The sequence below is a fragment of the Lagopus muta genome, chromosome 9 (assembly GCF_023343835.1).
Source record: "Lagopus muta isolate bLagMut1 chromosome 9, bLagMut1 primary, whole genome shotgun sequence".
Classification (NCBI taxonomy): domain Eukaryota; kingdom Metazoa; phylum Chordata; class Aves; order Galliformes; family Phasianidae; genus Lagopus; species Lagopus muta.
Window position 1 is genome coordinate 5,997,615 of NC_064441.1, and position 24,048 is coordinate 6,021,662.

At 43.4% G+C, this 24,048-nt stretch overlaps 1 protein-coding gene across 12 annotated transcripts in view; it reads right to left on the reverse strand.

Annotated features, from left to right (window-relative positions):
- TBL1XR1 (TBL1X/Y related 1) overlaps positions 1-24,048 on the reverse strand; it is a 382,210-nt gene that overhangs the window by 39,725 nt on the left and 318,437 nt on the right. For 9 of the 12 annotated variants that reach the window (XM_048954695.1, XM_048954698.1, XM_048954694.1 and 6 more), the window contains one exon: positions 15,091-15,155. The gene's annotated coding sequence lies outside the window, so the exon portion shown is untranslated. Of the gene's footprint in view, positions 1-15,090; positions 15,156-17,219; positions 17,244-17,384; positions 17,512-24,048 lie in introns of those variants that run through there. The other 3 variants (XM_048954702.1, XM_048954693.1, XM_048954704.1) reach the window with 2 other exon arrangements.

The window sequence follows — 24,048 nt, forward strand, 5'->3', positions numbered from 1 at the left end:
CTCACAGCAGTTACCTGAACCACAGAACAGACACAGCACAGACACAGCCCAGCAATGCCTACCAAGCTCACAGGAACACATTTAATACTGTGATACAACAGATGTGAAAATATCAGGCACGTGCAATGGTGACGCACCTCTCACAACCTTCCCCTCTTACCACAAACTGAGATTTCATTCCAAGGGCAAAGCACCACACACTGATTTCCAGAGCAGTGACATGGGCAGTGAGAGCAGCAGTATGAGAGCCACCAAGCAACAGGGCCACGCTCACTTCCCAGAGCAAACCAGCCTAAACATGCCCCTGTATTTCACCTTGTATTTCACTCAGAGGAACACCCAGTGCTGACGCTGATTCAGTAATTACAAACTAAGATGATACGAGGCAGGCAGCACAATGCTGGCTTTCCTCTCAGGGCTTGGTTCAAGAGGAAGGCTTCTTTCTTGAAATAGCTTCCTCAAATGCCATTTGCCTTCTTTCAAATCATCACTCAGCAGCAGTGGGTTTGAGAAAGACAGCCAACCTGCCTTGGTGTTCCAGCCTCGGTTTGCACACAGGCCTGAATGTTACTGAAGAAATAATTTTCACAGTTAGACATGTATATGCAAAGAAGGATTCGCACAGCACATGAATAAAACATGCCTAAAATAAGCAGAAAAAAATACTTAAAATATCCACATAACTATTAATTAGTTATTAATATTAGATCTCTGGTCTATTTCCCTTCAAATTAGCAATTAGCCACCCACTAGCAAAATGTCAATTGTAAAACAAGAGGCTGTATTTATAGTACAACCTACTTGGAGCTCTGAGAGACGTGTCAGCCGCTGCTAACTACAATGCTCCTATTGTGTGCCTCCTGAATTAAACCCTTACACCTAACTCTCATTATAGGCAACCATACGTACAAAAGTCATATTGTATTTTTATGGTCTTTATTACATCACATGAGCTGGTACAGACATTCTTCCATACAGAAGTCTATTCAGAGAGGGGTCAAAAAAGAAAAAAAAAAAAAGTAGTGTGAACTAATTCATCTGTATGAAGCTGCATAGGACATGGACGTGGCTGTATCTTCAAGTTCCTGTGTAGCAATGAGGAGGGAGGAGTGGCTGCCCAGGAGATGCTAATAAGAAAGCCTTGAATCTGATTTTATTATTTTCCATTTGGTGATAAGCTTTGACTACTGCAAGCAGCGTGTTATGGACATAAAACTGCAATGTACTGCGAGATCTTCAGACTGTATTTATGTCACAAAGTTACCTGCAGAAGAGAAATGACATCTCCAGTGATACTTCTTGTCAGTCAGTAGGGAAAGGCGCAGGCACCGACACCCTGCACAGACCCACAGCTGCTCTGCTCAGACCCCAGGATGCTGGGCATATCACACAGGGCCATGTCCTGATGTCTCCGACCTCTCCAGCTCCTCTACTAGCAACAAAAGAAGAGAGCCCCACAGCAGGGAACTCCTCTGCAGCTTCTGGAAAACGATGCAGTTAAGGATCTCGCTAGCAAACCTGGATTCCACAGGTGCCTGTGGTGAGATAGGCATTGAAGAAGATGGCCTGTTCCACTCCATTTTCTTCAGTTTGTGATTTGCCTTGAAAACAGCCCTCTTCCCCTTCTCTCTCCAGATACTAGACACCATTCCCAGAGGAAGAAGAGGGAAAAGAGTATTCAGCAAAGGTGCACAGAGCAGGAGAGCTGGCAAGGCAAGTCCTGCAACATGTTCTGAGTCTTCTGCTGCCCTGTCAGAGAAGAGGACTTGTGTCGGATGTGCCTGGGCACAGAGGAAACAGAAAACAGAAACGGAAAAAGAATTACACAGGAACAGCTCCCGAAATAACCCTGACACCATCTCCGTGACAAGAGATGCCCTGTGCTGCCATTTTGGCAGATAATGGTATGTGGTACAGTTTTTCAGCAGATTAAATTTGGAATAGTGAGAAGTCACTGAAAGACAGACTGGAAGTGAAACACAGCCATCACTGCTGCTCATCTCTCAGTGTAAAATCGTATCGCTTTCCATCAGCTCACAGGAGCAGTCTTCTTTTAACATCTTCCACATCTGAAGAACTTCCTTCTCCAGCTCCCTCTTTTACGATAGAAAAAAAACGATCCTCCTCTCAGCCTTAACATGAACCCCAAAACAGGGCCCCTTGCCAACCATTTAATTTCTCATGCATTTATCTATTCCAAACCATCGATGCAAAGAAATGAGCTATAGCAGCAAGCAGCTTTGCACGTTGCTGGTTCACCTTGAAGCAACTGGGAATGATGCAAATCCTGAATTACTAAGATCACCACTCACTACTGGGCAGGACAGCCTGCATTCTTTCTTTTCCTAAACTTCCTTTTTATCTCAAAAATTCACTTTAAGGCTACAGCCATTAAAACCTAGAGACAGAAAAGAGGGAAGGAAACAAGTGCAGCAAGAAGAAACAGCACAGAAACCAGCCGGGATCCAGAGCCACTTTCATCACATGGGATATTTTTATATCCATTGTACACTGGCTCATTTATTTTTTCTAATAACCGTCACACATGTAAGCAGGAAAGCTGCAGGGTACTTCTAAAGGAGATTAGTAAGAAAAGACGAATGCGGTCCCATCCACATACCTTGCTGGGCTTTTCCTTTCATATGCTGAAAAATCTTTAAACCCTAAATAGATCATTCTAAACATTTCAGGATTAGGATGGGCTCGACCAGCTAAGTGAAATTTTCCATTATCAGTGAATTACATTGAAGCCACTGCCATGGGGATCAATGCATCCCATAGCCAGCAAGGAACTGCAGGGCCCAGGCTCCATCAGCCAGCTCAGCTGCCCGCTGCAGTGCCTCAACCAACCTTGCGAGGCCCCATGGAAAACACAATGGTACGAAATCAAGGCCCAGTTTGTTTCCGTTTAGCTGCTGCTTCTCCAAATCAGTTTGGAACTTGACCCAAGTTCCTAAATCTGTAGAGCTTTTTAAAATGTTCTTCAAGAATAGATCAAAAATGTTATTTTCTGCCTCAGGTGAAGCAACCTCGCCTCTCTGTACAGAACAGCAGCAGCAGGTGAGCAGGAGGCAGACCAGACCACACACGGCCACAGCACTACTTACTGAGAAACCCCTGCTTTGCTAAGAAGGAAACAGCCCTTGCAAGCAGGAAGGAGTTCACTGGGCTTTCCTGACCCGTTGCACATTATAGTTACAGGTATATATCATATTTTTAAGCGTGAGAAGAAGGTAATAGCAGACCCACTTTTGTTCCAGCTTATTTACAGAAGCAAACCATTAAGCCTGAGCTACCCCCGGCAACGCAATTAAAAACTGACCCAATTTCCAGACCCAAATGAGCAGCGTACACACAGCAGCACTTCTCCCAGCACAGAGCTGCATTCCCACTCCAGCACTATGAGCTCTGCCCCATCCTGCCCATCTGCTACAGGGCTACAAAGCAGGCAGCTTCCTCAGCCCCAACCCCTCGGGTGGTCATCTTTGCTACCAGAATGCAACATGCATTGATACAAATCCCTACAAGACCTGTGAGGTGGTTATATGTGGATAATTACATCAAGGGTGTACCAAGAACCACGTGCAATTAAAAAGCAACACACGCAACACACCGCAGGGATTTCACTCATTTCACTGACAGCCTGCTGTTCTATTTCAGGGAGCTCTCTTTTGGTCAAGGAACCTTCACAGCAATTAAAACCAGAAAGTATGAACATTATTGTCACCACTCTTTATTTGAGCAGCAGCAGCATGCAGAAGATCCTTTTCCAGTATTGGGGCCACGCTGCACTAACTGCAGAAACATGTAAGGCTTGGCTGCTGTGCTGAACAGGTTGTAATCTAACCAGATGAGGTTGATAAAAAAAGTAAGGGGGCCACAACAACAAAAAATCTCCTGTGTGCAACTGTTGTTATTTCAATATATTTTACTGTTACAATCTGTTACAATCTTTCTTACTGATCAAGGTCCAAGGTCCTGCAAACAGCCTGCATCGCCACTGCTGCAGGTTGGGTCCACATGACAAATCTCACTCAAAAATGTTTTATTATTACTATTATTTCCAAATCCTTCCCTGTGAAAGTTGAAAAAAAAAAAAAAAAAAAGAAAAAAAATCAAGTAGTTTTCAGGCTGTGAAAGTGCAGCTATTCCTGAAGTGCTTGATGTTTCTGCATTAGGATAAATACACTGCTGAACACTGACATCTTTCTCTAAGTTCAGTCATTTCTCCCCTGGTGAGTGAAACTAAATATTTTCAGTACCAAAACAGAGTTAAACGCGAGTCCTTGGCTCATGTGCAGCAAAACTAGATAAGCAGCTGCATAAGAATACTACTCCGTGCTTAGAAAAAACAACCTGTATACAACTAGTAGTGGCAGCATGTGTTTTCTGCTTTTTTTGCACAGCCTCCTACAGACTCCCTTCCCCTCATGGGCAGGAACGTGGGCACAGAGCAGCACGGTGCCTGAAGGATGGAACAGCATCACGAGAACAAACACTGCTTCAGGTCCTGGCTGGGTCAGAGGTGAGGGAATTCCTTTACAGCCATATCTCCAGAGATGTACAGCCATTATCCTCACGCAAAGCAAAACGTTATGTGTGCACCTGCCTACTACAATTCTTTCTCCATTCAGCAAATATTCAGCAGGTTTAGGTTCCCAAAACAGACGATTCCAAGATGTGATTAAAAACCCACACAGCTTGCCCAGAGTTGGTTGCAGTTGACTTGTAGATGCTTTTCCTGCACTGAAGTTTGCGCTTTAGATCCTACAGTCATAGGAATGTACAGTTCTTTCATTGTATATTAATAAAGGAAAAAGGCTTTCAGTGCACGACAGCTGAGGCACTGTGTAAGTACACTGTGAATTTGAAGCAGAGCGAGCCACAAAATCTCTCTTCACACACACACCAAAGCACGTGTGCTGTCTGTGCTGCATCACCTCCCACCTCCACAGGTACCCTGCAGCTCACTGAGCACACCAGGCTCACATATGCTGAGCAGAGCAGGCTGTGAGCAGCAGGCAGTCACGTCTCTCCCACCTTTGTTCCCAACAGGTCCTTTTAGCTGACCTCCAGGCAGCTCGCAGGGCAGGAGCCAGCAAGGATGCACGTGCAGGGGTATATATGCTCCGACAGGCATCCATTTTCCAATGGAAGATTCCCAGGGAGGCAGCACTGTTCCAACTGCAAACGAATGTGCTGCCAGGGCAAGAAAATAACGGAGCAGAATGCTGCCTACAAACCACAGCGGCCTTTCCACCAGACGAGTTACAAGTCACAAAAATATGTGGAACAATTCATTTGGCTTAAGCTGCAGTGCATTTTTCTTCAAAAGCAAGCACTGGGGTTCCTAACTCGTGACTCCTGCATACTTGAGATCTTTTTAAGTAGATGTCACCCACAGCTGTAACTTGGCACTTCCAGAAACACTCTCATCAAGCTTTGCCTTCACTGACATTTCTCCTCTCATGCATTATGCAAAAAGTCCCAGATTAATCTTGGGATAATGACGGAAGCTGAAGAACCCCAAACAAGTATTTTTTCTAGGGGTTTGTTGTGTAAAGCTTCAGGCATTTAAGGAGGGAACACTTCTTTTCTATGCGTAAATTTGAAGATATTTGCATAGCTGATTGATTTCCACATTAAAAAAAAAAAAAAAAGATTAAAAAAAAAAAAGAGTCCAAGACCTGTTACACATTTCTGAACTTGGTGACCTATGGCATTAGCATTCACTAAAGTCTTCTTCCAACAGCAGGTTTGGCCTAGCAGGAGGACATCGTTTACTTCTGTACGTGTTAGATTTCCTCATCTGCCAAAGGAGAACATAGCTGACAGACAGCCGATGCACAGTACAGAAATGAGGCTCCCTACTCTTTCAGAAATCCTGCTGCTCCTGAAACAAATGGTGCTTGCTGGGAATACCGCTGGGTCGCCCCTGGATCCCAGCCTGCAATAACAAGCGCCCACCTCAACACGAGGGAGGCCTCTTTGCCTCCCATTTCATTACTGGTGGATTATCCCAAAGTCTTACTCCCATGATGGACGAGATCTGTTTTTCAATTTCCAACCTAATACGCTCATTGCCAAGATATATGCATTTTTTCCTGGTGCTGCCTTCAGTGTAACAAAAAATACTTGTACCCACTCAAGTCTTTGGCAAGCCCTGATATATTTAGAGAAAACAACTGTATGCCCTCTCAGACTCCTCTTTATTTAGATAAACCAACCAGGCTCTCGGTGTCCTACTGCAAAGCAGCCTCTGCTCATCCCTCCCACTTCAGTCATCGCCTTCTGCATCTGCTCCACATTACATCTGTCCTTCCTGAACGTGGCCTGCCTCATCCACTCAGTGTCACACACTGCAGTGTCACCTATCACACGAGCAGCAGTAACACTTTCTGATTTCTACTGTGAGTCAGCCCACACCTTATAGACCTTAGGTCTACGTTTCACAGACAGCAGGGTACTAGTGAAAAGTTATCCCTGATTTAACAGGCTAATTACTCAACTGATTGATAGACTTTCTGTTCCTCTGTCATTTTCAAGAGACCAGCAGCCAGGTCATGGCACTATTCACATCTATCCAGAAGTGCACAATCATGCCATTTTGTGCTATGAAATTTCAGCCCACTTTTTCCACTCAAGTCCTAAAGGCCATCTGGCTCCTCCTGCTCAGTACTCTGTTCCTCATCAGCTTTGACAGCACATCCGAATCTAACGTCATCAGCAAATTTTATTGCACATCCTACTTTTGAAGTCAAGTTAATTAGCAAATGCATTAAAGTCAGCCCAGTTCTTAACACAACTAACTTCCTCTAGGCTCAACAGCCCTCCTCTGATCACATAATAATGTGACCTCCTCTTTTGCAGGCGACCTCCTTACCCTAACAACTCTTCTACATCTCATCAGCCTCTTACTAATGATGTCCTATGTACTGCTGGAGCAAGTGTTGTAACAGTACAGGCAGATTAGCTCAAATTTCTTCTCTAAAACCCAAGTACAGCAACTTCAGAAAGGAAAGACAACATGGATCCCACTATAGGCATCCATGGAACTAACGTGCTTACGTTGTGTCTACTGTGATCATATGCATATATTATATTTATATATCTATGTGCACAGCCCTACTTATATGAATCCATACCTATACAGACGCACATCCATACACATGCCCACACAGAGGCAGCAACCCTTGCTCAGTTCCCTCTTGAAGCAAAGCCAGTGGCTCCAGAGGCCAGGATGTCAGGACACACGAAGGCATCCCAGGAGGCCGCAGTTGCATTACCCCAAATCCTCGACGATCCTATGATTCTGTGATAAAATATTCATTCTTCTTCCAGATAGCTACAGCATACTGCAATTACGGATAAAGTCCAACTAATGCAAGACAGAGTCAGCAGCTTGGTTAACTCAGGCTAGGAGAAGGAAATTCAACTGAAATACCCTGGGTCACCACAAAGAAGACTGGGGAGCAAGAATGAATTAAAAAAGAAAAAAAAAAAAAAAGAGTGCTTGCTCGTTTCAGCTAAGGGGAGGTTGGTACAGGGAGAAAGGGCAGGCAGCCCAGGTAAACAGGGCAGTGGAGCAAAACTGGATGGGTCAGTGAAGGCAACTTCACTTCTCAGCAGCCCGTTCAGGCTGAGCTAAGAAGCAGGAGGTGTGAGCCCCCAGAGCCTGCCTGGGGTCTTCCAACCAGCTACCCCTGGTAAGCTGCAACAGCACAGACAATATCTTGGCAATGACTGAGGCTGAACGATTGAGCACAAAACAATTTCTTACTTGTTTTTTTTTTTGGTTTTTTTTTTTTTTTTTTTTTTTTTTTAAAGAAGTTAATTATAATAGAAACTGGGAAATGAAGCGAGCAGAAAGGTATGCCAGCAATCCATTCTAAGCTGTATTCACACTTGTAAAATCATAAGCAAACCAGTTATTTGCTTATTGTAAAAGCACCAAACCTACAGGAGCAAAGGCAGCAGTGATCTCACCTACAGAGCAGCCAATGGCCTCAGGGTACTGATGGTAGCAAACAGCAACTTATTGCCATTTTCTGTCTACAGCAAGTATCTCCAGCACTGTTTCCATTTGCAATGTATAATTCACATTGATCTCCTCACAGCATTTCCTTGGGTTCTCATACCCTTACCGACTCCTCAGGTTACTTCCCACATCCCAGATGGTCTATCTCCAGAAGGCATCATCTGTGCCTCAGCCCCTTCTAGCTTAAATCCAAGCTGACGGCTCATTAGTAGAATCATTCATCAACTGTTGCTGTTAGACATTTGTTTTCTATGCAAATCAGATTTTGTGCAACAAGAATGGAATTCCAGCCTTTTTGTAACTATTTTAATGTGAAATGCTGACATCCAGTCTTAAGTTCATTTGATTATTTTTCTGTTTATGTTATTATCAATCAGTTTTCTGGCACTCTTTTCTGTTCCAGTTCAATCACTCTGCTGAATTACTTGAACTCTCGATGAACTGCACCAAAAAAGGAAAATTAACTAATGCCTCATTTGATCTTGTGACCATAAAACTTGTGTTTTCATTCCCTCTTTAACCTTTGACCATCTATTTTTTCCCCTTAATTTGTGTGCTATGTACCTGATAGTTTTAAACTTGTTTCTTTTATTCATGAAGAAAGAATCCGCTGCCCTCTATTCATTTTAACCACTGCTGACTTTTTTTTCCAGATATTCATTAATAAGCAAGCACTTAAAATTGGTTCTTCACAGCCCATCTTACATTCCCATGCCTTACTGGATTTCTCTTCACCAGCACAGATGCCTTCACAAGAAACACCATCTACTCTCACGCAGGAAAACCACCTCAAAGGAAGCAGTGCAATGGCTATTCTGATTGTAATGAAATTCCATTTGTCAGTTTATTATTGAAGTCCCCTCATATTCACAAGGGACTTGAAATTCACTTACGTTACTGATTTTAACTTTTTCTTTTTGAAACAGATGTCAAAATACCCGTATGTATGACAGAACATTTTAACACACAGGTAGGACACAATAAAATACTGTCCTTGTATAGCCAGAAAAAATCAAATGAAAGGGGAAAATGCCATGGACATCTTTAATGAGGACAAGTAATCCAAATAATGGCTCACATTTGACATCCATGCCCTCCATTTATGCAAACAATTTATGGATGTGGATCCTACATCAATACCAACCGGGGGGTGGGGATGGTAGGATTCAGACCCCTCGTCCCAAATACGTTCATTACAATCATGGTAGAAGAATACAAGGAGCCTCCATTTACTATGATCTTTCATTCTGTTTTTATGGAGTACTACAGAGCCTTCATTTATAAGTGCATGCTTCTTGTTCAGGCATCCACTTTGATGGCCATGCAGTTGGAGGGCACCTGGTCTTCGGCAGACTGCAGGTATCGTCCTGAGCTAACAGAAGCACTTGTACGTTCAATGCCATTCCCCCCAACCTACAGACTTCCTGTTGTTCTACAGCAGCATGCATTATCTCCCAGCATCTACACCACCGAAACTAACGGGAGCTTTTACTTTTGTTGAGTCGAACCAGTGTCAGCCTTCTGATGACAACAACGAAACTGGGATCGCAGCCTGATGGCACATGTGACACCCTGAAACACTCGTGCCACAAGTGCTTCTCCTCTCCAGAAGACAACACTCAATGCTCAGACAGCAGGGACCATCCTTAGGTTTTCTCTGCACATCCCGCCCCACGTGCGCCTCACAGCCAGCGTGCTTTTCAGATGTGCAGAATCTTAGAATCACCAAGGCTGGAAAACACCTACAAGATCATCCAGTCCAACCATCCACCCATTTCACCAATAGTTCTCACTAACCAAGTCCCTCAACACAAAATCCAAACGTTCCTTGAACACCTCCAGGGTGACTCCACCTCCCTGGGCAGCCCATTCCAGTGCATGACCACTCTTTCAGAAAACCAGAATTTCCTAACATCCAGCCTAAATCTCCCCTGGCTCAGCTCGAAGCCATTCCCTCTGGTCCTACAACAAATGCAGTCACTGACAGGAATGTTTAACACTACATTTCCAATTCTTCCCTACAATCATTCACTGAGTAGAAAAAGGGTCACTTCAGGCTGCACAACTTCACCGCTGGCATATGGCAGCAAACCCACACCAGAAACACAAGATCTTCCTCCCCTCTAAAACAGATGGCACGCCGATCAAGTCGGATATAATCTGATGGTAGCTGCACTACTACTGCTATTAAATCAGGAACCAAAAGCAGTGGAAAGTAGTACAAAGAAAAACCCAACGCAGGGGAGGCAGAGGACAACAAGGAAGAATAGTGAAGAACAGTAACAGGAGACAACCTACAGCAGCAGAGGCAGACTGCTTTTGGGTACATTTACGATTTAACAAGCAGGAATGGCAATAGGAAAGGAGCTGCAGTGGCCCTCATCCGATTACAGAGGACGTTCCCCTGGCCTGATGCTGGCCCGGTTCCCTCTGCTCTTGTGATTCACTGCACTGGGCACCTGCCAGGGGCTACATATCCTGCCTGCTTACATAATTACATATTTATGATTCTGCCGAGAATTCTTAGTCAAAGCTTATTTCTGAACTGTAAAATGCCTACAGGATCAGCAGAGAAAGTTCTCCAACAAATGAGACTTCACAAGAGAGCCACCACTTCTTGTAATTTTTAAGGACGGTGGTTTCCTCTTCAGCTGAATCATTCAGTAAGTAAACTTCAACTGGCAGCAAAATAAAGGCAAGCGGTGCTTTCCTTTTGAAACAGAGACTGCTAGTGGCTTTTGTTCTTTGTAAATATATATATACATATATATAATTAAGAACCCCTCCACAAATGTCTCAGAATGCAGCAGTAAATAAACTTTTAATTCTTATCACAGTATGCACCCTCTCACAATACAGTCAATACTTCCTCTATATCATATTACCAGCACTTTCTCTTCAACACATATACCACTATGTCAGCTTATTCATGCTGATCCAATAAAGAGAATTTATGGATGAACACTCTGAAATATATTTTTTCAGCTGTAACCAATTATCAGACAAGAAAACCACTGCACTCCACCTTTCTTTGTTGATAATAGCATCCATTGATTTTAGAAGGAGCAGAACAGCCCAAAATTTCATGTCATCACTCAGTTTAGACTAGTTCAAAAACTGCTACAAATACACACGTAGATAACTTCCTTTTAAAGGTGTACTCCATCAGCTGTACAGCCAAAACCTTCAGCAGTAAATTTCATGAGCATTTGTAGGCTCTACCACTGAAAACACTTTCAAGCTTGGTTAGCTTTACGCACATAAGTATTTCTCACATCTGAAAAGAACCATTCCTACACCTGAAGTTATATGCATGCATACACACATGCATTTGAAGTAGTCTTACTACTAAGTCTACTTAGTCTTGTAGAGCTATTTACTTTAAAGCAACTATTCACATCATGTTAGCAGTATCTTAAGGACTTCCAAGTTTCAAATCCCCTTCAAAGCAAGGGCCCCTGTTTTTAACATCAGAAAAACCAAACTTCAGCTGTACCATTTGTTTGTGATTCTGACACAACATGCAGCTCCAGCAAGAACAGAACTCCCACACTCACACCTATTACCACTCCCCTGACTTGAGCCAAACCTGCCATACCGACCCAGGGCAACTACCAGTAATCCTTCACTTCCCTTTGCACCACACTTCCCTGTGGGCCTCTGAGGTTATTGGCACAACCTCCTGCTGCCCCTGGGCATCTTAAGCAAATGGACTGCCAGAAAACTACATTCACTCACTCCCTCTGCTGCCTTAGAAGGAGCAGAAAGATCACAGGAAGACTCTACAGACAGCACCACAGAAGAGTTGCAAGAGCAAGACCCCTCACAATCTCAGGGAGGTTTTTGCAGATATCTTCTAATCCTGTCAGTGGATGCATTTTCTTCAGAGTGCTTCTCCTGCCCATCCTCCAACCACTCTTGCTGTTTCTGGGCAAAACCTGTCAGGTTAATTATGCTGAAGTGTTGCACTCATGGAACTTCCCGCCGTGAGAGTCTTGGTGCCTGCAAAGCTCTTCTCCTGAACAAGTCTCTTGCACATAAGAACAGCTGCTCTACCATTCCTACGGAATTAAACCCATCACAGCAAGCTGCCATACAATGCTAAAACCCAATGCTTGCCAGTTTTCAGTAGCTTTCTAGTTTCTGTGCACTCCTTCAGGCTGCTGGACTAGACAAGCTTTGACAACCCCCTTCCAACCGAACCATTCTATTCAAATTAGTCATATATATATATAAATACATACACATGAATATAAACAAAAATATTCATATATAGCTCCATGTATTTATACGTACACATACCCACACACAGGCAAAGAAAGGAAGAAAAAGAAAGCAAGGCAAACTGCCTTGCCTCCAAAACTCACTGCACAGTAGGATGGAAAATACCTCTTGGGTAAGCTAGCTTTTCCATCACACTGCAAAAATAATAATAATAGTTTGCTAAAGCTTTTATGGAAAATCTGATGCCATCTTGCCTCTAGGCCAAAGGACCAAGACTTTCATTTTTATTTCCAACACATTCGTTAACCCTTGTGACCTGAGGCACCCCGTTAGCAGCCTCCAAATTAACCTCTGAAATCCCAGAAAACGTTGCATTATGCACCTATCTGCCTTCCTCACAGAGCCTTTTTTTGTTAACTTCTCAACTTTCCCTTAAGAGGCCAATCCACACCAACTAACCACAGCCATACTCCACTTTCAAAGGCTTGAACACAATATAAATACATGCTTTTACAAAAACTGCCAACAATTCTGGTATGTTTTTAAGAATGAACTAATACTGTACCCTATGTGTTAACACAACATATCTGACACACACACAAAAAATTAACATCATCTTTCATTCACCTTTAAAATGAAACAAAGCAAAAACAAAAGAAGATGTACAACTTCTGCACTTTAGTGCTGGTGTGGGTTGTTTAGGTTTTTTTTGACTCACAAGAAATGGAACTAACAGTCATGATTAGCAGACTGATCAAAATGCTCATATCATTTCTCACGGGAATCAAAAACGTATTTCTGATTGAAAAACACATATTGAACATGGGTAGTCAAATGAAACCAACGCTGTGAGAAGAGCACAAACTGCTTTCTGCAGGTCAGCCCGTCCCACTCTCTGTCTACACATCAAAGAGAATAATAACATAATAAAAACCCACGACAGTTGTATTTTACTACGATCTGGAGTATGCTGTCCTTACTTTGGGATGGTGATGAAGGTGCCTAGCTTGGCACTTAAATCCACATTCAAACTGTTTCAAAGTTAATCAAGAGATGAGTAATTGTTTAGACATCTCTGGAATAATGAAATATGCCACCTTATAGTAAAAGCGGCCTTTAAAACAGGAAAAAAAAAACCAAAAACAAAAGTAGAAACTATTTCACTTTGCTACATGTTACAGCTGAGCATGTTTTACGATCCCTGTAACAACGAGCATGCCCTTGAGAGAGTACAATTCTGAATTTCTAACATAATTTGTAGAGGGAAAATTAGGGCAAAACGCAGCAACATTTCAAATAGAGTCTCTGAGTACTTTAAAATTTTATGAAGTATAAGGACTAGGTTAATACGGAATGAGTCACGTTTTTAAGAGAAGCAGTAACACAGACCTGAATTTCAAGTCATAACTAAAACCACACACAACTAACACAAAATAAAAAGAAATCAGAGAAGCCTTCTGTTGGGAAAAGGTCAACAGCACAGTGAAAACTCAGCAGCAACAGAAGAGTCCGAGGGCACTGCTGGTTTCACATTCAGGCAATTAAAATGCCAGGCTATGTGACCAGGTACAACTGGCACCTTCTTACTCCACAGCTCTGTTCCTTACAGCTGAAATTCATCCCAAGCAAAAATAAAGTGCAGTTCATATCTGCAAAGTTTGAGCTTAAACATCAGGGTATTAAAGGGCACAAACTCTTGTGTAGATCATCCGATCTCCGAGTTGTCTTTGCGTGGTGCCAAACACGTGCTGCATTACTCTTCACCCCGTGATGTCCCACAGTCAACAGGCTCACTGACTGCATTTCCCAGGAATCAGTTACACCCAAACTCTCTCAAACTTTTTTCATGGGACAAAGCAGAGTTGTTAAGCTGTTGGTGAAACTACAACCACAACGTACTCTTTAGACCCACGCGCCCACACAAATCAACTCAGCTCTCAGATCCCAAACTGAGTTTCACACCTTATGATTAGAAACACCATCCTTTTAGCACTGAGCATAATGCTCTAGACATGCCTGAAACACAGGCTGACACTTCCTGTATGTAGTTCTTAAGTCCAGTGCTGCATTTGACACTCCCATAACACAGCTCACTGTGATAACCTAAGACTCAGAACTGCTGAAAGGAGACTTTGAATCTAATCAAAGTCACAGATTAAGTTCCAGTCTCAGAATTGGAACTCAGTCTTCAGAACTCACCTTTGCCTTCCACCTACACAACTGTTAGAATACAGAAATACACCATAATGACAATTTGCAAATATCACCTTCCAGCCATCCAAAACATTCAGTAATATTCCAGAGATGGGAGTAAGATCACACCAACCAAGACTATTTCTAGAGAGAACTTTAACTTCACTGGTCTTCCCCTGTCAAATGCACTGAAGCAAAATACACCTGACACTGTGTACATTTGTAATAGGAGATGCTGTTAGCATTGAAATAAGAAGCAGAGACCCCCCCCCCCAAGGGGGTCAACAGAGCACTCATCTCACCTACAACTTGCCCAGAACAGGCTTTTGGCCAAAAGAGGAAGCAAAACCAGCTACAAGCAGGATGAGCTATGTCATTCTCAAGTCACACTCCTTGCTTCAAGATTAACATGCTGCCCTACTTTCCACAAGGTAAAGGAGAAACAACTTCAATATTCTGTCAAACAGAATAAAGCTCTAGATGTTTCTTAGGAAAAAAAAAATAAATCAATTTGTGTACTGGAAAAAAACACCACCACCACAGTCACTCTGAAAGTACTGTCTGCAGCAGAAGAGGACCTATGGTGTATTTGCAAGAAGAAACCACACCACTAACTCAGTTAAAAAGGTACTTACCATTGGCAGTGCATTGATATGCAGAAGTTTTCCTTTCAGGTGTCTCTTGCCACAGAGGGGTGATGCTGAAAGAAACAAGGAGACAAACAGGAAAAATTAGTACTTATTATTCTGAAAACATCAGCATTAACACAGTACAACATCAGCACAGCCCACCCCACTGCTCCTGGCACCAAACTCGTGTTCTGCCTGCACCTGCAGAGCCCCATCATACAGCACCCTGTGGGGAGCCTGCAGCACCCACCTCTGAGCACTGCCTGGTCAGTGAGCACCACCACCGCCTGACCTCAACAGTACTGCACCCCATCAGGAGCACAAACCACCACCTGTATCAAAGCCCTCATGTCTGGATTTGCCTTAACTTTCCAGAAAAGACTGTGGGATGCTAACCAGGCACAGCAGGCAGCTCCCAAAACCTTTTGCCCATACCAAATCCATTCCGGAAATAAACTTCAGCAATGGACATTAAACACCCTGAAAGCCCCACATAAAAATTAACACTGCAGTGCTTTGACAGAGAACCTCTTTTACAAAATGGTTACATCCACTGAGAAGCAGCAATTCAAGTAAATAAATAAATAAGTAAATAAATAAATCAATCAATAAATAAATCCAAGCTGTTTTCCTACCACATTCTGTGCTGGGCAACCAGGTTTACGGCCACAGGTGTGCCCAGGCACCAGACAGCCCAGAGCTCTGCAGTGAGCTCAGCGCCTGAGCCAGCAGCTTGCACTGATTGCCCGAAGCTGGCAATATGCACACAACAGAAATCTTGCAAGAAATCTTTCCCATCTTCCAAAGCAGAAGAATGTAGTCCAAAACCTCCCATGCTAACATAAGACTGCCATTGTTTTTCTTTAAATTCCCCTGGTAATTGTTTCATGCATCCTACAATAAAATAGGTAAGTACAGGCAAACACTTTTCCACATCCAAGTGTGTGAGTGTTTGTGGACTCCATGCAGGGCTGTAACCATTTCCATGTAGCACCAGTGAATTATTTTTACTCATACCAACATTTATGCATGGCTGCTCACCATGCAAGTACTTGCACACTACCTTTCTTGTTAGCAAATAATTTCATCATCCACTCAAAGAGCAGAAAGAGGGACAGAAGGATATGGGTGACCAGTAAAGCATTATCCGTCTGGTTTCAGATTAAACAAAACATCTCCAAGCTATTCAAAAACCTTTACAGCAAGTAAAGAACCTTCAGGGCTCATGACTAACACTGTTCTCAAGTGCCATTCCCAAAGTCAATCAGTAGGAAACGGCTGATTACAAACCCATGTCTGAACCCACTGTCAGGGCAGGCAGAACCTAACAGCACAAGGAGCTGCTGCAGAGGATGCTGAAGAATGCGAGTATGTGGGGAATTGAAAGAATTTGCACACATGCTCATTTTCCGTTCCTTGGCTGTGCTGGCAGGGCAGTAGCTATATACATGAGGAGAGGAGAGCTGCCCTTGCCAAGGGGCACGTTGGCCCACGTGGGGCTGGTCACAGTGTTCTTCCCTGCCGCAAGGGCTGCAGGGCACCACGGAAGAAAAGGCTTCATGGGCTCGCTCAGCAAATCCCATAAGCAAACGTTATTTGCCAACAACTGGAGTTTTCCTTAAAAACAAGAAGAAACAACCAATATCTGCCCTGAAAGCAGGATAGATCAGTGTCAGGTCTGTGTCTCGCACACGATGGAGGAGAGCTCCACACAACATGTCCTTCAGGTTGTTTCGCTTGCAAAGGAACATGTCAAACATAAATCAAATAGCAACTGCACAAACACTTCCAATAAAGAAAGGCCTTCTTCAGTGCCCACTGCCCCAACTGCCCGCACACCTCACGGCCAGGCTGGATACCCAGCCTCCTCACCTGTCCCTTACATCTGAACTGAACAGGGACATGGGAAAACCTGGAAGAAGAGAAGCAAGTACACCAAGAGCTCCCTGACTCTGCTACACTCTTCCTTGCCTGCTGTGGCTCTGATTTTAAAGAGGAGCACTTGAAATGACACAGACTTTTGGAAAACACTGGGACGTCCTTCTTCAGAGCCCGGTGCTGAGCACCGACTCTGCCTTGTCAGCAGATTTTTCCTTCCCAATTTATGCTATTGGAATTTGTTATTTGGCACATACCTTGAAATAAAGCAGGTGACAGCTGTAATGTATTGATTTTAGACTCGCTCTCTTTATAGCCGACCTGCTACACTGATTTGACCAGGTGACCAGGTGTAGTAACAGCCACACTACCCAACATTTAAAAATAACCCACTAAATGCCCTTGAGGCTGATAAGACACACCTGTGCAGAGAGTATCAGCTGCTGCCTTTAGATCCTTCCTCTCCGAGAAAGCAGGATTTTGTGGTTTTTGTTTTTGTTGGTGTTTTCTTTTGAACACCTTCAGTTTGACTGGACTACTCCTCTCAACCTAAGAAGAAATACAACTTGAGGAAGAAGTGCATCCTGCCAGATCCCGGGGTTGGCAGCACACTCTGGCCAGCTCTGCCCGCACCGCACAGACCACCCCACCAGCAAGGCTCTCCCCACACCTGCTAGCTAAAAACAAAACCAAAATGGCAGCTCATGCTATCAGCATCTCGGCCTGTCATCATCACCAAGTCATCATGGTGTGCTACCAAGACAAACCAGCACTGGGGCTGGAAATGCTCATCATCTTCTGCGTGAGCAGAGCCGCTGCCACTCCCCATTTCCACTTGCGTGCTCGGATTTTTCTTCTAATCCTCTTAGGACAGCAATGTTTATACTGCTTTCTGAGACTTTTGTGCTATTTGAGCTTTAATAACAAATTTGCTCATTAAATGCTGTGCTCTGTGAATTACAAAGGCCTTCCAAGGACAGCTCTTTCCTCCTCAATTCTCCTCGAGTGACCCACCTTCATCTGGCTTCAATATCTGCAGAGCGTCCCAATCAAAACAGAATTAAAAATAACTAAATCCTGGATGTTCCCCTCAGTAACTAGGCTGCAAAAAGCATCAGACAATAGCTTTAAAAGCCTAAATTGAAAACTAATCACTGCATTGAATCCTTCCTTTCATTTGGTTAATAGGCATATACAAAACCAGTGGTGATTCTGCCATTGCCACGCTTGGAACGTAAACAGAGAAAATCAAAAGTTACTTCTTGTAATCACACTTTCACTGCAATCTATGGGATTTTTAAAGAAACCAGCCCAGTACTTCTGCAATAACATCTGCTTTTGGACCTAAGAGAGAAACTGAATTCAGATTTATCACAAGTCATGAAGGTCAACCAACTGGAGTCAAGAAGACCAAGTCAAGAAGAGAAACAAATATGGACAAGTGAGGGAAAATGGTAAAGAATAAATGAGGACCGCACACAAGGCAGCATTAAAAATGGTCGTCACGTGGCTAATTGCAGCTGGGCTGGTGCTGCCAAGCATGAGCCAGCCCAGGGCTGCTGAAGGGCCAAGGCAGAGGGAAGGCCCAGCATCACAACCAGACCGCTCAGGGGCTCATCACAGCACTGCATGCGAGGCCACGTGGGATCACACTCGGTACTCAGAGATCCCCAGTGAGGTGTCTGTCTGATCCTGAGCTCCATCTGAAGCAGCTTTCCTCTGCCAATTAACTGAGAAATCTCCATTTCCTAACCTCGGTTCTGGTTTTGGGTCTTTATTATGTAAGAAATCTGGAAAACACAGATGCAAGCCAACTTTCTGGACTTTTAGATGAATATGTATATACATACACAAACACACACACAAAAGTTGCACAACTGCTCTGGAGAAAACAGAATCCAGATATACAAGCACCTTTCAAAGTGCACAACGCAGCACTCACTGTGCTATGATAAGCACACAAAACCAAGACTAAAGCAAGACAATATTGCAGCATGGCAGCAGTTGCCTCCACGTTTAACGAAAATTTCTTTAAAAGCCCAAAACTGAGGGAATCATAGAAGATTGCTTATAACACACTGAAAGGAAAGGAAGCTCAATTGCTGGAAAGGAAACCGTACTGGCCAGCCCCATTAAAAACACATAAAGCACCAGAGTAATCTTGTCAATACCAATTAGTTTGTACCATCAGGGAAGTCAGGGGAAGAGCCCCGCTGCAGCACAATTTCACTTGCAAGTCATTTAAATGAAATTCATTAGTAAGTAACCCAATTCACAAACTGGAAGTTAAAAATCCTGGAGAACAAAGTATAACCCAGCCGAGGGTGGGAAGAGAATGAATGGTTGTTGCTCCAACAGCTCTTGCTCCAAGTGCTGAGCACGATGTGCCATAAATCCCACCTCTACACTGCCATGCACTTGAACACCATGCATCCATATAAACCCCAGGTACATTTAATTTGTGCTGCTTGTTTGTTCTCTTCTGAAAATAGTGGATGTTGATTCACTGACAAATGTATCTCAGTTCTAGAATAAAAATACAAACAAAATTTAAATTCACCACAGGGGGAAAAAAATGAAGAAAAAAAAAAGTTCCAAATTGTGTTTAATTCACTCTCCTGGAGGTAGGAAGAGTCTCTTCCCTGTGACAGCACTTCCCAAACAGCCTCAGCAGCAACAACCACCAGTGACTTCCAGCACAGCATCACAGCTGGATGGCAGAGATCCCTTCCTTTGCCAGCATGGGAACCTGTTCCTATGAACTGATAACAAGGTTACCAGGGCTTCTAAACAGGTCTGTAATCTCAGTACGGAACAAAGCTCAAATGGCAGCTTTGGATAAAAGACCTTTCTCACTGAGATTTCTGCTCCCGGTGTCCTCCATATCTGAAAACAGGCAGGGCAGACAAGATGTTCCTCTGCTTTGGGACTCACCGTGGTGCCGCAGAAGAAACAGTCCACCGCAGAAAGCACCAGAAATTGCTAGAGTAGGGCAAGGGTAGCACTCTACATGCTTCTTCGACTCATTTCTTCTTAAATAATCTAATTTATTGAATTCATCGGAACTCTGTGTCAAGTGTGCCATGCTTTGGGAGGTGGGATGCACGTCACAGGTAGATATCACATTTGGAAGTGCTGCTGAAATGTCTGAATAAGGAATTCCCTGAAAGTAACAAGAGGACATAACATCGTGGTATTTCCAATCCTACAGATGGTAACCACCACTGCGGCTGTTGCTGTGCTTCTCTCAGCATCAGCACCACTACTCCCCTTACCTTTCGGACAACTTAAAGTCCAACACAGTATCATTCCAAGCAGAAGCTCAATCTGCGTGTTCAGCCAAGTTAAAGACCTACAGAGAATGTTCAAGCAGTGCAGCACGATGTGGGCTCTGCTGCAGAACAAGCATTCGCAGACAGCTTGATGCCAACGGGAACTAGAAGTCCCACTGCAGCCACTCGCCTCACACACTGGCCAAGAGCTCCATGTCTTGCTGATATTGAGCCCACAGCATGCTCCTTACTGCTGAGGTCTATTTTGTGCACATCTCCCTACGTTCTGCATTCTCCTCCTGGCTCCCTAAGCCACCACGCTGTGGGGTCACTGGGGATGCAGCCCTGGAAGGGAGAAGTTCATGAGCAGAGCTGCAGCTACAGCATCAAAACACACCTCTGTTACCAGGGGCTGCCTGCTGCCTTACTCAGGCCTGGGAATCCCAGCACAACAGCTCACAGCAGAACAGAATGATGCATTAGGCAACAAAGATCACAGCAGAGACAAAACCAGTATTAAAACAGACTGTCTGCTTTAGACCCCGATGTGTGCCTGCCATACTGATGGAACATGGGAAATATTTGCATTACTATCACACTTTTATATATGTGGTAAAAGACACTGAAACTTGTTCCACAGAATAAGCAGCCTACAGAAAAACCCAGCAAATATTTACACTAGCAGTGTGGTCAAAGAGAATAGTGTCTATTAAATAAAACAATTGAAGCCATTAATCAACACCAGCATTAAACTAATCTAATCATGCCACTGCTTCACCTAGCTTTTTGAACAGCAGGATCTAAGCACGACCAGGGAAAACAAGTGTATTTGAATCATCAGCGACACTGGAAGGATCTGACGAGCATGGGGACACAGAGCTGCAGCACAGAGGTCCCAGGATTGAGGCCACGATTAATTGGGAACAACAAAACAACAACAAAACCCAGTATGCCAGAAGGAGCGATATAACAGGGTTACCTACACATTCAGTTAGCTGCTACAGGGATACTGTGCACCTCTCACCCTACGTGGTCCAGTTCTAAAAAAAGCTCTCCCTAAAAATGCGATTAATTACAGCAATTAAATTTTCAACTGTGTTGGGTTTTCCTACTGCAGGCAAATAGCTTTTCTTACTGCAAATGAGTGCAAAAAAACATAAAACAAAACTACCACCACCAAAAAAAGCCAAGTTCATTCATTGCCAAAATGACTGAAGTCAGTATTTTTGTTTCACTGAAAAACCTGTTGAATGTCCTTCCATAAGTAGACATATGCCTCATCATACAGCCCTTCTAAACTATGTACTGCCTGTGCAGAGCCACACACAGCAGTCGTTCCTCCTGCAAGCAGACGGAAGCACAATCAGAAACCTACTGTGCTGCTCTGCAGACAGTTGAAAAAAGAGGAGATTGCCAAAGCGAGCTGCCCAGCACCTTGTACCTTCCTTTGTACGAGTCAAAAGATTCCATCCAGCAGAAATTCCAAGGGCCCAAATGAGAACTTCAGGACTGCCACCCTGGGGATTCCCAGCCCTCACCTCCCTTCAGAAGGGATGTAAAGGCAGATGCCTGAAGGAAGATCAAAACAGCACGAGCACAGAATCTAGTCCACTAAATTATCTCCTAGCCTCCAGCTATTTTCAACTCAGATGAATTCTTTGAGCACAATTTGCTTAGCTTTAGTAATTCAGTATTTAGTAATGTCAACAGAATTACCTTCCATTAACTTGTTCATTCCCACAAACACTGAGCACATACCTTTCCTCATAAGCAGTTTTACAAATCTGCTCCCTGCTGTGCAATGAAAGACGCAGGCTGTTCCTTTGCTCATTCACACATCTGCCTCTTGCCAGAGTAACCTGCCATCACTGCAAGAGAGCAGGAACCTCGGATCCTATTCATCCTCTCCATGGTTTTCAAGGCTTTGCAGAGGACAGCTGCAGTCCCATGCCACAACTTTTCTACACCCAGAAGCTGCATGAAAGAGACACCTGGTCTCCATGGTACATTTTCATCCAGTTGCACACTTGGCATGGCGTTAATTGAAGCCTCCCACTGCATTTCCAAATCTCCTTCACTTCCCATCCTTCCAGTGTTACCATTTGACAGGGCAGCAAGGAGGAAAAACACCACTTACACATCACCAAAAAACAGCCCTCGGCACACTGGAAGTGTTCACCTAGAAAAGTGAATGGGGAATGGAGACTATAACCTAGCATGTTATTTAAAAGAACACTGTAACATTTCAAGACTATCCTTGAAAGAGTATCAGCCAACATGCACCCACTGTGAGCTCACACCTCCAAGAATTCTGTTTCTTGTGTGCCACTTTTTATTCAGGAAGCTATCAACTTCTAAATCTTATCTCCACCGCAATCTGGCTAATACTCTTCTCAGTGTCTCACCTTTCCATTCTTATTTTCTCTTCTCCTCTTCAGTAGAGCTTCCTGTACACAGGGTTAATAGCATTTGTTTTCCCTGTAACATCTGTCCTAACAGACAACGGTAAAGGATGTATCAATGCCATCAGGAATTACTTAAATTTAAGCTTTAAGCTTTTCTCAAGAATTGACACTGTTTTCAAAAGCATTGTGGGGAAGAAAAAAAAAAGTTTTGTCAAGTATGTTATTTCAATTTCAAGTATGTTATGTCAATTTCAAAATCAGTACAAAAATGGAACTGTTTCCTACTCTGTACACTGAGCAGGTTTTTCAGCTCTGTGAAAGCCCAGCTGATCACTCAGGAAGCCATTAATGGATGTGAGCTCAGGGAAGCAACCCAGCTTCCCCGACCAGGAGAACAGACGTGGCAATTTCAGAGGAGAAGTCAAGGGAAAGAAGAGATCCAGGCTTTAGATAGATCTACTGAAGATGCTGTAACTGGAAACACATGTTAAATAACCAGGAAAAGCTTCCCCAAAATAAAACCGTGCAACTGGAAAATTGCTATAGGAAATAGCCTATGCTATGGGACTTCTGTTATTTTAAGAAAGACTTGGAAAGACTGGGAAAGGAGTAATTCTGCCTCAGGACACATCTAGCACAGTGTTTGATCTCAGTCTTTTCCCTTTCTTTACTTTTTGATTCTTATCTCAATTGTTTCACACCAGGAATTTGAAACTGGCTGAGCTGCACATCCGGCAAATCCTGCCGTTCAGACTAGATTAGGCTGAAGATAGGATTTTACCATTTAAGAACTTCATCTACAGAATTTTGCCTCTGAGACTGCCTGCAGAATTTCTCTCCAACTGCTGTCTGGTCTTCACGAAAAAGGCCCTGCTTTCTTGGCTTACTCCTCCAAGTCAACTTACAATTATCAACAGGATCTGCTGCACTGATCAAAGCAAGCACGAAGACTGGAAGTCCTCCAGTACTGGTCTTGGGAAAAAAAGAACAACGTCAACCCTTTACTCTCAATTAAAACAAACTTATCTACTTAATCTTCCAACATGTGAAAGACAGAAAGCTTATCCAAAGTTTATTTTTAGGACACTGGGTGGCTACTATCACTGAAATTACTTGCTCCCTGTGTGCTTTTGGCTGCTGACAATGATTTCCAAAGGCATCCACAGACTTGCCCACAAGGGTCAGCTTTCAAACACTCCGTTTTAAAATAAAAATGCAGGAAGTGTCTACAAGTTTAAATACATACATAAAATTCCAAAATACAGTCAATAGCTTTCAGTTTTGATATGCAGATTTTTAGTTCTTTTGTTACTGATAGACCATAACGGAGGGCTGTGCATTTTCCTGCTTTCTTTTGTGATCATGCTAAAACAGGTTCATTAACCAAGAAAACAACTGACAAATTCTTG